Here is a 13,063-nt window from a genome sequence, read left to right on the forward strand (position 1 = left end):
TTATAGCAACACTATTTACAATAGCCAGTTATGGAAGCAACCCAAGTGCCCATCAATCGATGGATGGATAAAGAAGATGTGCTATATATACCCAATGGAAGAATATTCAGCCATAAAAAGAATGAAATCTTGGGGCACCTGGGTGGCTCAGTCGGTTAAGCATCTGTCTTCAGCTCAGGTCATGATCCCAGGGTCCTGGGATGGAGCCCCATGTCAGCCTCCCTGCTCATCAGGGAATCTGCTTCTTCCTCTCCCTTGCACCCTCCCCTGCTCATGCTCGCTCTCCCCCCACTCAAATGAATAAAACCTTAAAAAAAAAAACAAAAAAAAACAACCTTCTTTGTCTCTTAGACCCCATGATGCCCAACACAGCTTTTTTGGTTAAGCTCCACAACCTCTTTTAAGCTATTAGGCAGAGATTTGATTTCTAATTGTAATGTTAATATTTAACGTGACCCAAGAGACTAACCTGTGAAGTTCTAGACTCCTCCCCCATTCATTGTGTCCTCTGACAGTTTTGATAGATGACCCAGGTTTTCTTGACCTCTCAGAGCTTCTGGAGCCCTTCATAAGCCCCACATCTGGGACATGCTCATTCACATTCCTGACTCACTGTAGGCTAAAGGAATGACAGATGTAGGAAACCTCTGAGAGGCAGAGCCTTTAAAGGTGCATATAGACCTCACGATGTCTCTCCCTAAATTAACTCAATACAGTACCATAAAAATGAGGTGATTTGTGGTCTCAGACCTATCACTCATACGTTATTTGACAAAGGGCTTCTTATCTCCACATCTAGCCCCTGCTGCACATCTATTCTACCTGTAAAGAAACCTAATGGAAAGGGTTACCAATTTATCCAAGAATTGTGAGCCATAAATGAAATTGTAAAATGCATATTGTTTTTCCCAAACCCCAACACTATCTCTGCTTCTATACCCTCTGACGTGACTTCTTTCATCGTGGTTGATTTATGCTCTGCTTTCTTCAGCAGACCCCCTTTATCTAACCCCCAATTCCTATTCATCCTCACATGCGAAAGTCAACAATGTACCTAGACCATCGTGCTCCAGGGTTTTTCCAAAGTCCCCACTTGTTTTGCGTGAATGTTAAGTGTAAATCTGAAGACTCTGGGCTTCTCTTATAATTCAGTGCTCAGTCAATATGTGGAGGACCTTCTTTGTTCTACTGGGTTCAGTAACTCACAGACAGTTACTAGAAGCTCTGGCTTGTGTTAACCTTAAAAATAAAACTGTCAATGATTTTACCAGCAAAATGGGTTTATTCAGGAATAGCAGAGAATTACAATTCGGGACAGGCAAGCTACAGCAAAACAATGTGGGAATCCAGAGTACAAAGGAGAGGAAGCTCTTTTACAGAGAAAAGGGGGAAGTTGGGAGGGGCTGTTAGCACCAAAAAGTCCATTGGAATAAACTGGGAGTCCAAGACTGGCTGAGTTGTGACTCTCTCATTGGCTGGGCTGTTGCTGGGCAAGGAGAAAATCTTCCTTCCCCCTCCTGGGGTAGTAAAGGAGGCTTCTTCCTGTTGGAAAATGCGAAGTATGTCTCTGCAAAGGGCTGTGAGGAGTGGTACAGCATGAGAGCTCCCCCTTCTGGCCTCACGACTCCGTTTTAAATGACATTCCCTTTTATTCGGTTCCACTGTTCTAGCTCAAAAGCTATCGACTATCTATGCAGATATTAATTCTCCTAGTCTTAATTAAAGTGCAGGCCCTTGTGAGAATCATAAGTTCTGCTATCTGGGATGAATTCTGTTACCTGGGATGATTTTGTGTCAGGCTGAGACTCATATTCATGGGGTTCTGGAAATCCGTAGTGGCATATGCTGCCTGGAATGTTCCGTCTGGGGTGAGGAGATAAGATCCATCAACAAAGAGGGTGAGGTCTGGGTCTGTAAGGGGAACCTCTAAAAGGTCAGGATGAGGAAGGGTTAAGTTTCGGTGGCTGCAATGCAATCACACGGTTATCCTCCAGTTAGGAAAAGAAGAAGAGCACAAGGTTAAGATTTTGAACAACAGGGGATGGTAATGTGAGAAGGAGAGAGCAAACAAATCTTAAGAGAGGCAAGCTGAGAGGTACACACACACACACACACACACAGTGTTTCAGTTAGGAGAAGGATCTGGGCATCATGGCATACATAAAATTCAGGCTATGACCCAACACAAGGTCTATTGTAACTTGAACCAATTTTGCTGTTGCCACGACTGCTCTAAAACAAGAAAAGCCTTCAGCCACACAGTCTGGAGTGAGGCTGAAGTACTCAATGGGCCTTTAGCTTCCATTAAGCTTCCGAGATAAGGCACCTAAAGCGTGTCCTTCTCTCTCACGAGTGACTGGGGGAAAAGGCAAAGGATAATTTGCTTGTCTCAAGGTGGAAGCAGAGGAAAGGAAGGTCCTTAAGGATTTGAATGCCATCATGGAAAGTGAGTCCCATTGTAGGAGGTCAAGTAGTTTCCTAAATTATACCATATAAAGGGGATGCTACATTAGAAAAATTAGGAATCCACTTCTTACAATATCCTATTAATCCTAGAAAGCCCCAGAGTTGTCTTTTTGTTTCAGGCGGAGGGTAGTTAAAGATGGTCTTGATAGTCCCGAGGAAAAGGGTTTTCCCTCAGAGGAGATATCATGTTCTAAATATTGCACCTGGACAGCAAAGTTGTATTTTGTCCCTTGAAACCTTACATTCCTTGTAAATGTGAAACTGAATAAAGAAAATCTCATTTAAAATGGAGTCAGGGCGCCTGGGTGGCTCAGTCGTTAAGCGTCTGCCTTCGGCTCAGGTCATGATCCCAGGGTCCTGGGATCGAGTCCCACATCGGGCTCCCTGCTTGGCAGGAAGCCTGCTTCTCCCTCTCCCACTCCCCCTGCTTGTGTTCCTGCCCTCGCTATGTCTCTCTCTGTCAAATAAATAAATAAAATCTTTAAAAAAAATAAAAATAAAAATAAAAAAAATAAAATAAAATAAAATGGAGTCAGGGGGCGCCTGGGTGGCTCAGTGGGTTAAGCGTCCAACTCTTGATCTCAGCTCAGGTCTTGATCTCAGGGTCGTGAGTTCAAGCCTCACACTGGGCTATAAAAGAGCATTCCTCTCCTTTGTTCTTTGGCCTTGCCTATGGTTTTGCTGTAGCTTGCGTGTCTTGAATTGTAATTCTCTCTTACTCTGAATAAACCCATTTTGCTGGTAAGACAATTGACATTTTTATTTTTAAGGTTAACAGTACACGACTGGTATTTATGACTGCAACTGGAACACCAATTAAATATAGGAAATGTGTGGCTGATCACTTAGAGGATTTATTATTACCAAAAGAAGTGGGCATATTTGAAATAAGTCAATCAGAGAAAGACATGTATCATATGACCTCACTGATATGAGGAATTCTTTTTTTTTTTTTAAGATTTTATTTATTTATTTGAGACCGAGAGAATGAGAGAGACAGAGAGCACATGAGAGGGGGAAGGGTCAGAGGGAGAAGCAGGCTCCCCGCCGAGCAGGGAGCCCGATGCGGGACTCAATCCCAGGACTCCAGGATCATGACCTGAGCCGAAGGCAGTCGCTCAACCAACTGAGCCACCCAGGCGCCCTGATATGAGGAATTCTTAATCTCAGGAAACAGAGTGTTGCTGGAGTGGTGGGGGATGGGAGGGATGGGGTGGCTGGGTGATAGACATTGGGGAGGGTATGTGCTATGGTGAGCGCTGTGAATTGTGCAAGACTGTTGAATCACAGATCTGCTCCTCTGAAACAAATAATACATTATATGTTAAGGAAAAAAAAAAAAAAGGAAGATAGCAGGAGAGGAAAAATGAAGGGGGGGAATCAGAGGGGGAGACGAACCATGAGAGACGATGGACTCTGAAAAACAAACTGAGGGTTCTAGGCGGGGGGGGAGGATGGGTTAGCCTGGTGGTGGGTATTGAGGAGGGCACATTCTGCATGGAGCACTGGGTATTATGCCCAAACAATGAATCATGGAACACTACATCAAAAACTAGTGATGTAATGTATGGTGATTAACATAACAATAAAAAATTAAAAAAAAAAGAAGTAGGCTTATTTAAAATAGAAACTCATACGGGCAATAAGATCCCAAAGCAAAGGGGGAACTTGCTAAAGCTAGCAGCTCACAAACATGCCAATCCAGCAACTCATAAATCTGTCCCAATTCCACGACAACCAGACAGAATATTAAGTCTACTCTGCCTTCCATCTGACCCTCAAATAGAAGAAATGAAAAGCTCTCAGCTCAAAGCCCCTAAGATTAAAAGGCCAATTGGAAACAAGCTGGATGCCTTTTGCATCCAGATAAACTTTGGAGACACCCAGATGGCCGTTTGGGCTCTCCTCAATCCCTTGCCTGAAATGTAGTCTAAGACTTTCACAAAATGGGAAAGAAAAACTAGATCAGCTAACTCCATTGTTACTCGTGGGAAAATTTTACTCTTTACCCGGAACAACAGGTATTCTTTTGCCCCATCTGCTGAAAACATAATCCTGGTAAAATTGTAATGGTGGGGCAAGGAAGAAAGCCACCTCCAGCAGGACCCTTTTCCTACTGGAAATTTTATTCAATTTCCTTTATATTGTGGTTATGAACATGTCCTTACCATTATGCAGATGTTCCCTCACTGAATCAAAGCTTTCCCATATAAGAGGACCACCGCTTGCTGTTGCTAAATTTCTGTTAGAACAACTTTTCTTTATCTGGGCTGTTCCTTTTGCTCTATCTTGATGGAGTGGACAAATGGATCATTAGATCTAAAATTGCAAAACTCTCAGAGAAACTTGGCCTTCACTAGTCCAAGGTTTTATCTGTGGCTTTGAGGACTTTCTGCTCTCTACCTACGAGGCCACATCAATTCTTCTTCTATGGGATAATTACTGGAACATCTATGAGAATTCCACACATAGACATGGGCTACAGAAGATTCCAATTTGGTCAATTCTGACATTTTCAAATATTGTAATGGACTTATTAACTATACCCATACTTATCAACAGGTTAACACTATTTTTCCTCCTGTCTTCCCATCTACACTAGTCCACATATAGAAGTTGGAGATTTGGTTCTCTGGAGACAACACTATCAAAAGATTAACCTTGAACTTCATTGGAAGCGTTCATATATGCAAGTCCCAATTTCCATACCTGCAAACAACAGCACTGTAGATCTGATCCTTTGTCCTCACACTTTTCTTGCCATATCCTCTGTTCACATCACACTTGCGAACTCTAATAAGAGTGCCCAGAATTTTAAAATTAATAAAATACTTTAAGACTTTTAGATTTACAGAAAAAAAAAAGAACAGATAGTACAGAGGGTTTCTATATTCCTTTCCCACCCTCATAACAATGAGGTATATAGGAATGTAAGGAATAACGTCTTACATTATGTGATATTTGCTACAATGAATGAATCAATTGCTGATACATTATTATTAAGTGAGGCCCATAGTTTATTCAAATTTCCTGAGTTCTTAACCTAATGCCCTTTCTATGCATCAGACTCCCATCCAGGATGCCGCATTGCATTCAGTTGTCATGATTTTGTAGGCCTCTCTTGCCCATGACAGTTTCTATGATTTTCCTTGTTTTTGATGACCTTGAGAGTTTTGAGTAGTACTGGTCAGGTAGACTGTAGGATGTGCCATTATGGGAATTTATTTCATGATTTTCTCATAATTAGACTGGGGTTATGGAACTTGGGCAAGAAGATCATAGAGCTAAAGTGTCATTCCCCCCACATCATATCAAAGGTACTGTGCTATAATAAGAAATATATTTGGTTTTTGTCTCTGGTCCCTGAACAAAACTCCTAAAACCCATAGAATTTCCTGAGTGATAGGAGTGTCTGTTATTCATAAGGAACCCCTTTTGAGTACACCTGAGTTATGCCAATGAGCTTAGGATGAGGCCATTAGATAGCCTTAGGATGGGGCTGATCACCAGAGAGATCAAGTGATTTGAGGTTGAAACTTTCAGCTCTAGCCATTGACCTCTGGGAAGGGAGTTGGGAGGGCATTACAAATTAAATTCTATAAAAACTCTTGACCAACAAAATTTGATGAGCTTCCACTTTGGTGAATTCATCCACATGCCTGGAGGGTGGTGCACCCCAGTTTCATGGGGACAGAAGCTCCTGCATTTGGCACTCTTCCAGACCTGGCCCTATGTACCTCTCCATCTGGCTGTTCATCAGTATTCTTTTTTTTTTTTTTTAAAGATTTTATTTATTTATTTGACGGAGAGAGACACAGCGAGAGCAGGAACACAAGCATGGGGAGTGGAAGAGGGAGAAGCAGGCTTCCCGCGGAGCAGGGAGCCCGATGCGGGGCTCGATCCCAGGACCCTGGGATCACGACCTGAGCCAAAGGCAGACGTTTAATGACTGAGCCACCCAGGCGCCCCTCATCAGTATTCTTTATAATAGCTCTTCTAATAAACTGGTAAGGGTAGGTAAATGTTTCCCTGAGCTTTGTGAGCCATTCTAACAAGTGATCAAATCCAAGGAGAAGGTTGTGGGAACCTCTGATTTAGAGTCAGCCAGCCAGCCAGTAACGGGTCACAATCTGGACTTGGAACTGGCATCCAAAGCAGGGGACAGTCTTGTGAGACTGAGCCTTTAATCTGCAGGATATGATGCTAACTTCCGGTAGAGAGAGTCAGAATTGAGTCAGATTTGTAGGACACCCAGTCAGTGTCTGCTGAGACTAGGAGAACTGCATGGTGGTCTTGAAGAGTTCAGAAATGGACCCAAATCTAGTCAACTTATCTTTGACAAATAAGCAAAAACAGTTCAATGGCGAGAGGGTAATCTTTTCAACAAGTGGTACTGGAACAACTAGACACCTACATACCAAAATAATAATAATAATAATAATAGTAGTAATAGGGGCGCCTGGGTGGCTCAGTTGGTTAAGCGACTGCCTTCGGCTCAGGTCATGATCCCGGAGTCCCGGGATCGAGTCCCGCATCGGGCTCCCTGCTCGGCGTGGAGTCTGCTTCTCCCTCTGACCCTCCTCCCTCTCGTGCTCTCTGTCTCTCATTCTCTCTCTCTCTCAAATAAATAAATAAAATCTTAAAAAAAAAATAGTAGTAATAATCTAGACACAGACCTTTCATCTCCACAAAAATTAACTCGAAATTGTTCACAGACATAAATTTAAAGGACAAAACAGCAAAACTCTTAGAAGATAAGATAGGTGGGGCACCTGGGTGGCTCAGCCTTTTAAGCGTCTGCCTTCAGCTCAGGTGGTGATCCCAGGGTCCTGGGATCAAGCCCCACATCGGGCTCCCTGCTCAGTGGGAAACCTGCTTCTCCCTCTCCCACTCCCCCTGCTTGTGTTCCCCCTCTCGCTGTGTCTCTCTAATAAATAAATAAAATCTTTAAAAAAAAAAAAAAAGAAGATAACATAGGAGAAAATCTGAATGACCTTGTGTTTGGCTGTGACTTTTTATATACAGCACCAAAGGACAATCCATAAAACAGAAAAATTGATTAACTGGACTTCATTAAAATTAAAAACTTCTGCTCCATGAAAGGCACTGTCAATAGAGTAAAAAGACCAATCTTCAGACTGGGAGGAAATTTTTTGCAAAATGTGTTTGTGATAAAGGACTGTGAGCTAAAACAAACAAAGGGCTTCTAACACGAAAGAGAAAGTAAACAACCCAACAAAAACTGGACAAAATATTGAAGAGATAGCTCACCAAAGATACACACATTTCATATGCAAATAAGCATATGAAAAGATGCTCAGCACCAGATATCATTAGGGAAATGCAAATTAACACAACAACGTCATACCACTACAAACCTATTAGAATGCCAAAATCTAAAACATTGACAACACTAAGTGCTGCTGAGGACGCAGAGCAACAAGAACTCTCATTCATTGCTGGTAGGAATGCAAAATGGTACATTTGCTTTGGAGACAGTTTGGCAATTTCTTGCAAAACTCACCAGACTCTTAACACAGTTCAGCAATTGCACTCCGTGGTATTTACTTAAAAGAAGAGAAAACCTATGTCCACACAAAAACTTGCATATGGATGTTTATAGCAGCTTTATTCATAATTGCCAGAAATTGGAGGTAACCAAGATGCCCTTCAGGAAGTGAATGGATATATAAAGCATTGTACATCCAGACAATGGAATATTGGGCAGTGCTAAAAAGAAATGAGCTATCAAACTATGAAAAGACTTAGAGGAAACTTAAATGTATACTACTAAGTGAAAGAAGCCAATCTGAAAAGGCTAAATGTTGTATGATTCCAACTATATGGCATTCTGGAAAAGGCAACATTATGGAGGCAGTAAAAAGGTCGGTAGTTATGAGGAGTCTGCAGGGGCGGGAGGGATGGATAGATGAATAGATGGAACACGGGGGATTTTTTAGGGCAGTGGAAGTATTTTGTATGAAGGTATAATGATGGCTATAAGACGTAGAGGTCGCTTTTAGGCAAACAGGCTTGAGTGATGGAATGTAGAAAGGGCCCACAGAGACCCCCTGTCTGAATCCAGACAGGCCCATCGGGCGACCCATCTCAAAATATTCATAGGCCCTAACTGACCAATGGGCTACTTACAACCAAGTACAGTTACCAAAAATGGAGAATTCCATATGTTGTCATACCTCCTCATCTTCCCCCTTTAAAAACAGTCCCCACCCACTGCCTCCTGGCAGATGGCCTCTCCTCTGCTGTCCTGCCCCCGGGTTCCTTGCGGTATATTCAGTAAACGTCTATCTCCTTTGTTCTGCCTCAGGTGGATTCTTTCACTGCCCATACCACCAGCTTCCACCCAATTGTCGCTCCACATTTGGGGGCCCTCATCTAATCAGGAGAGATCCCATTTAGACACCACCCAGGATATTATACATTTGTCAAAACCCACAGAAAGTTATGCAAGGAGGCCAGGTCCAAGGACCCAGAGGGGGTCCCACAGTACCAGCCAAGAGCATCCTTGGCTTCGGGCAGGATGGAAATCAAACACGAGCCCTCAGGAAGTAAGAGCAGAGTTTACTGAAGATGTAGAGAGAGTCGATACAGATGGAACATCTGGAAGACTCAAAAGGAAAGGAGAGAGACTCTCATCTTTGGGGTCTGGAGTTTTGAGGATGCTGATCTGGAATATGTGTCCTCTTAGGCATCCAGGAACTGGTCTAACAAGGATGAGTGCTCAGATGTCCTCCATAAGTCACTTATACCCTGGAGCCAGGGGTCTTGGCCTCAAGGTGTCTGGAGTCAGTGACCTTGGAAAATGTACCTGACAACCTCACCTGATCACCCCTTTAGATGTTAGCTATTGTGCTAGAAGACTCCAAAGAAATCACGAACTCCCTGACCCTCACAAGGACGACATATATTAAGGCATGTGTACGGTTGGGGGTGCAGGTCCTAGCAAGAATAGAATCAGGAAAAGACAAGCAGTTTTTTAAAAATAGGATTCCTTCAGTTTCCCTTTCTCAAAAGTACAACACAGTGAACTCTAAACTATGGATTCATTTTGTTTAATACTGATGTGTCAATGTTAGTTTATGGATTATAACAAATGCACAGCCCTACACAGATGTTGAAGGAAGGAGGACCTGAATGCATGTGGGGGGGGAGAGGTTTATGGGGACGCTGTACTTTCTGCTCAATGTTGCTGTACCTAAAGCTGCTCTAAATGTAATGTCTATTAATTTGAAAAATTTAATCTTTGACCTTACACCAGCCAGATTGCCTAAAATAAAAAAAGACAGGAAATAACAAGTGTTGGCAAGGATGTGGAGAAAAAGGAACCCTTGTACACTGCTGGTAGGGATGTAAATTGGTAGAGCCACTGTGGAAAACAGTATGGAGGTTCCTCAAAAAATTAATAATAGAAATACCATATGATACAATAATTCCACTCCTGGATATTTACCCAAAGAAAAAACAAAAACACTAATTCAAAAAGATATATGCACCCCTATGTTTATTGCAGCATTATTTACAATAGGTAACATATGGGAGCAACCTAGGAGTTCATCTATAGATGAATGGATAAGGAAGATGTGGATGGAATATTATTCAGCCATAAAAAGGATGAGCTCATGCTGTTTTTGACAACATGCACAGACCCAGATGGCATTATGCCAAGTGAAATAAGTCAGACTGAGAAAGACAAATACCATTTGATTTCACTCATATGTGGAATCTAAAAAAAAAAAAAAAAATCCCAAATGAATAAACAAAAAGCAGAATCAGACTTATAAATATAAAATTAATTATAATTAATCCTTCAGGGGCATTTTGAGACATTAAAAATCCCTGAATGCTCATTTGAATGTTTATTTGATGGTAATTTAATGTAAAGGTTGATGTGTTTGGGTTTTGGGTTTTCTTTGCCTCACTGGTTCTTTACCCAGTCTTTTAAAAATACTTTCTACTAATATATAATCCCCAATTTTTTTTCTAGTTTGGAAAGTACATATTCTTTGATTTTACTTCTTTTATTTAAGCTAAAATTTACAAGTATTTATTTTAACACATTATGCACAGAGTTATAAATACGTTTACCTTTCTCCTAGACTATAGAGAACTTAGAATATTCATCACTTTGTCCCATTTTGAATACTATGATTTTATGGTATGCATGGTAATGCCATCATCGTTCTAACTCCACAGGAGATAATATTCACATCTTATACAGAGAACGCACAGTTACAGGAATCCACAGATACACTCCTCTCTCAGATCCTCATCCCTATCACCCCGAAGATTTCACCTGGAATCACTTTTCATTGTTCTTAAGTTATAATCATTAGAATTGCATTTTATGTGGGTTAACTCTCCATTAAAATTTTCATTTGGGGCTTGAAATAATCTTATTTCAGATATCTTTTTTCTTGAGAGACACTTTTGCTATGTATAGAAATCTAGGTTGGTAGGTTGCTGAACCACAACTTATAGTGGGAGTGAGAGGTGACAAGTCATCTATTTTGTGCTCCCTGGTGGGCTGCAGGTTCAGGTGGCAGGCTGATTAAGCCTTGTCGAGGACAAGGCCTGGTAACCTCCAGCCGATGGACATCAAGCTGGGATATCTCATGATTGGATATTTGTACCTGGATTTGGCTGCTCTGAATGCCACAGGGTAGTCAGGAGAGGGGTAAGTGTTGGTTCCTGTGACAAAGATATTCTCCTTGACCAACCTCTACTTAGGCTCTTCTGAATTCTCTTCTCAATGAGGCCCTGACTTCCAGACTTCCACGTTCCTCTCTGCATTGCAGCAAGAATGCCAAAGTCAGTTTGACCAGAACTACCGTCTGGATCTGATCACTGTGATATCTGATCGGGTCCCTCATTCCCCAACACCCCCCAGGTGACAGCTCATCATCCTAACCTGCCTTCAGCAAGAATCCTGTTAGGTCAGTTTAGCCAGAACCCATCCCCTTGCCCCCACCTGTTGCTTGGCTGTAAGAGCTGATCTCAATCCCTCTCTCTCACTACAACCTCCTATTGCGGTGGTCCCTATACCTAGCACAATAGGGCCTGGTATCATTCCTCAACAAGTGTCTTGAATAATGCCCGAGAATTAGACATGAGTAATGACATAGCGTCTTATGTAATGAACTTGAAACCACGTCCGTTCCATTGTGTCCACTCAAGGACATTTAACCCTGATGTTCTCAAATGTTGAATCATGTGGCCTGTAAGAATCTGGCCCTTGCACAATAGGCCTACCTGTTGTTTATGAAACTCTCCTGCATGATGTATTTTTTCTACGTATTTTCAATAATAAAATAAAATAGCCAAATGGTAAAAAAAGTGTGCTTTCACGTGAACATTATCACCATCACCTATGCTGTTACTTGCTGAATTAGAGAGTCATTATCTTGACAAATATTCCAAGTTACCCTGTAGAGAGGTGTCTCTGATTTGCCCTCCCACAGTGGGACTCCTGATGATGAGGCGGTTGATGCTGCTGCGCTGGCTCTTAAGTATCCAGCAGTAAATACGTGTGGACCCTGCTACCTACCAAGAGTCCCTTTTCTCAAATTGGTATCCCTTGGAGAGCTTGTTCACACACAGAAGGCTGGGCCCCACCCGCAGAATTTCTGAGTCCCTAGGTTTGGGTTGCTGCCCAAGACCTTGCATTTTTAACAAATTTCCAGATGATGCTGATGCTGGTTTGAGAAGCACTGAATTAGAGCTACATTCAGTGTTAGTACAACAGGCCCCGCAGATTAGGTGTTTACCTTCATTTGTCAGTGTGAACCTGGGCCCTGCCGGAAGTCTGAGAGGTGCAGGACGCGCCTCCAACCACGCACGCAAAAACAGGTCTCCCGTGAGAGGCCCCTCACGGCGACTGGTTAAGATGAAAAGCTCCCGAGCCCCCGACACCAAGAACCAGCGGGAACCTCCGAGAAGCAGGAAAACGGCGCGCGGATCGCTCCTCTGCACCGCCCCTTCACGCTGACTCCTCCCCCCTCACACCGCCCCCCTCGCACCGCCTCACCCCGCCCCCTGCGCGACTTCCCAAGCACCGCCCCCAGCACCGCCCACCAGCGCCGTCCCCACAGGGCCGCCCCGCACCACGACCAGCACTTCCCCAGCACCGCCACCTCCGCACCACCACCCCGCACCGCACCCACGGCACCACCTCCCAGCATCGCCCCTCGCACCGTCCCCCCGCCGCACAACAATCCAGCACCGCCCCCTCGCACCGCCCTCCCAGAACCACCTCCCAGCACCGCCCCCCGCACCACCACCCAGCACTCCCTCCCAGCACCACCTCCGCCCTCCTCCGCCCCCCCGCATCACCACCCAGCACCGCCCTCCCAGCACCAACCCCCGGCACCGCCCCCGGCACCGCCCCCAGCACAGCCCTCCCAGAACCACCTCCCAGCACCGCCCCCCGCACCACCACCCAGCACTCCCTCCCAGCACCACCTCCGCCCCCCTCCGCCCCCCCCGCATCACCACCCAGCACCGCCCTCCCAGCACCGCCCCCCGGCACCGCCCCCGGCACCGCCCCCAGCACAGCCCCCAGCACAGCCCTCCCAGAACC

Source organism: Mirounga leonina, unplaced genomic scaffold (assembly GCF_011800145.1).
Source record: "Mirounga leonina isolate KUSES-001 unplaced genomic scaffold, KU_Mleo_1.0 Mir_177, whole genome shotgun sequence".
NCBI classification, from domain to species: domain Eukaryota; kingdom Metazoa; phylum Chordata; class Mammalia; order Carnivora; family Phocidae; genus Mirounga; species Mirounga leonina.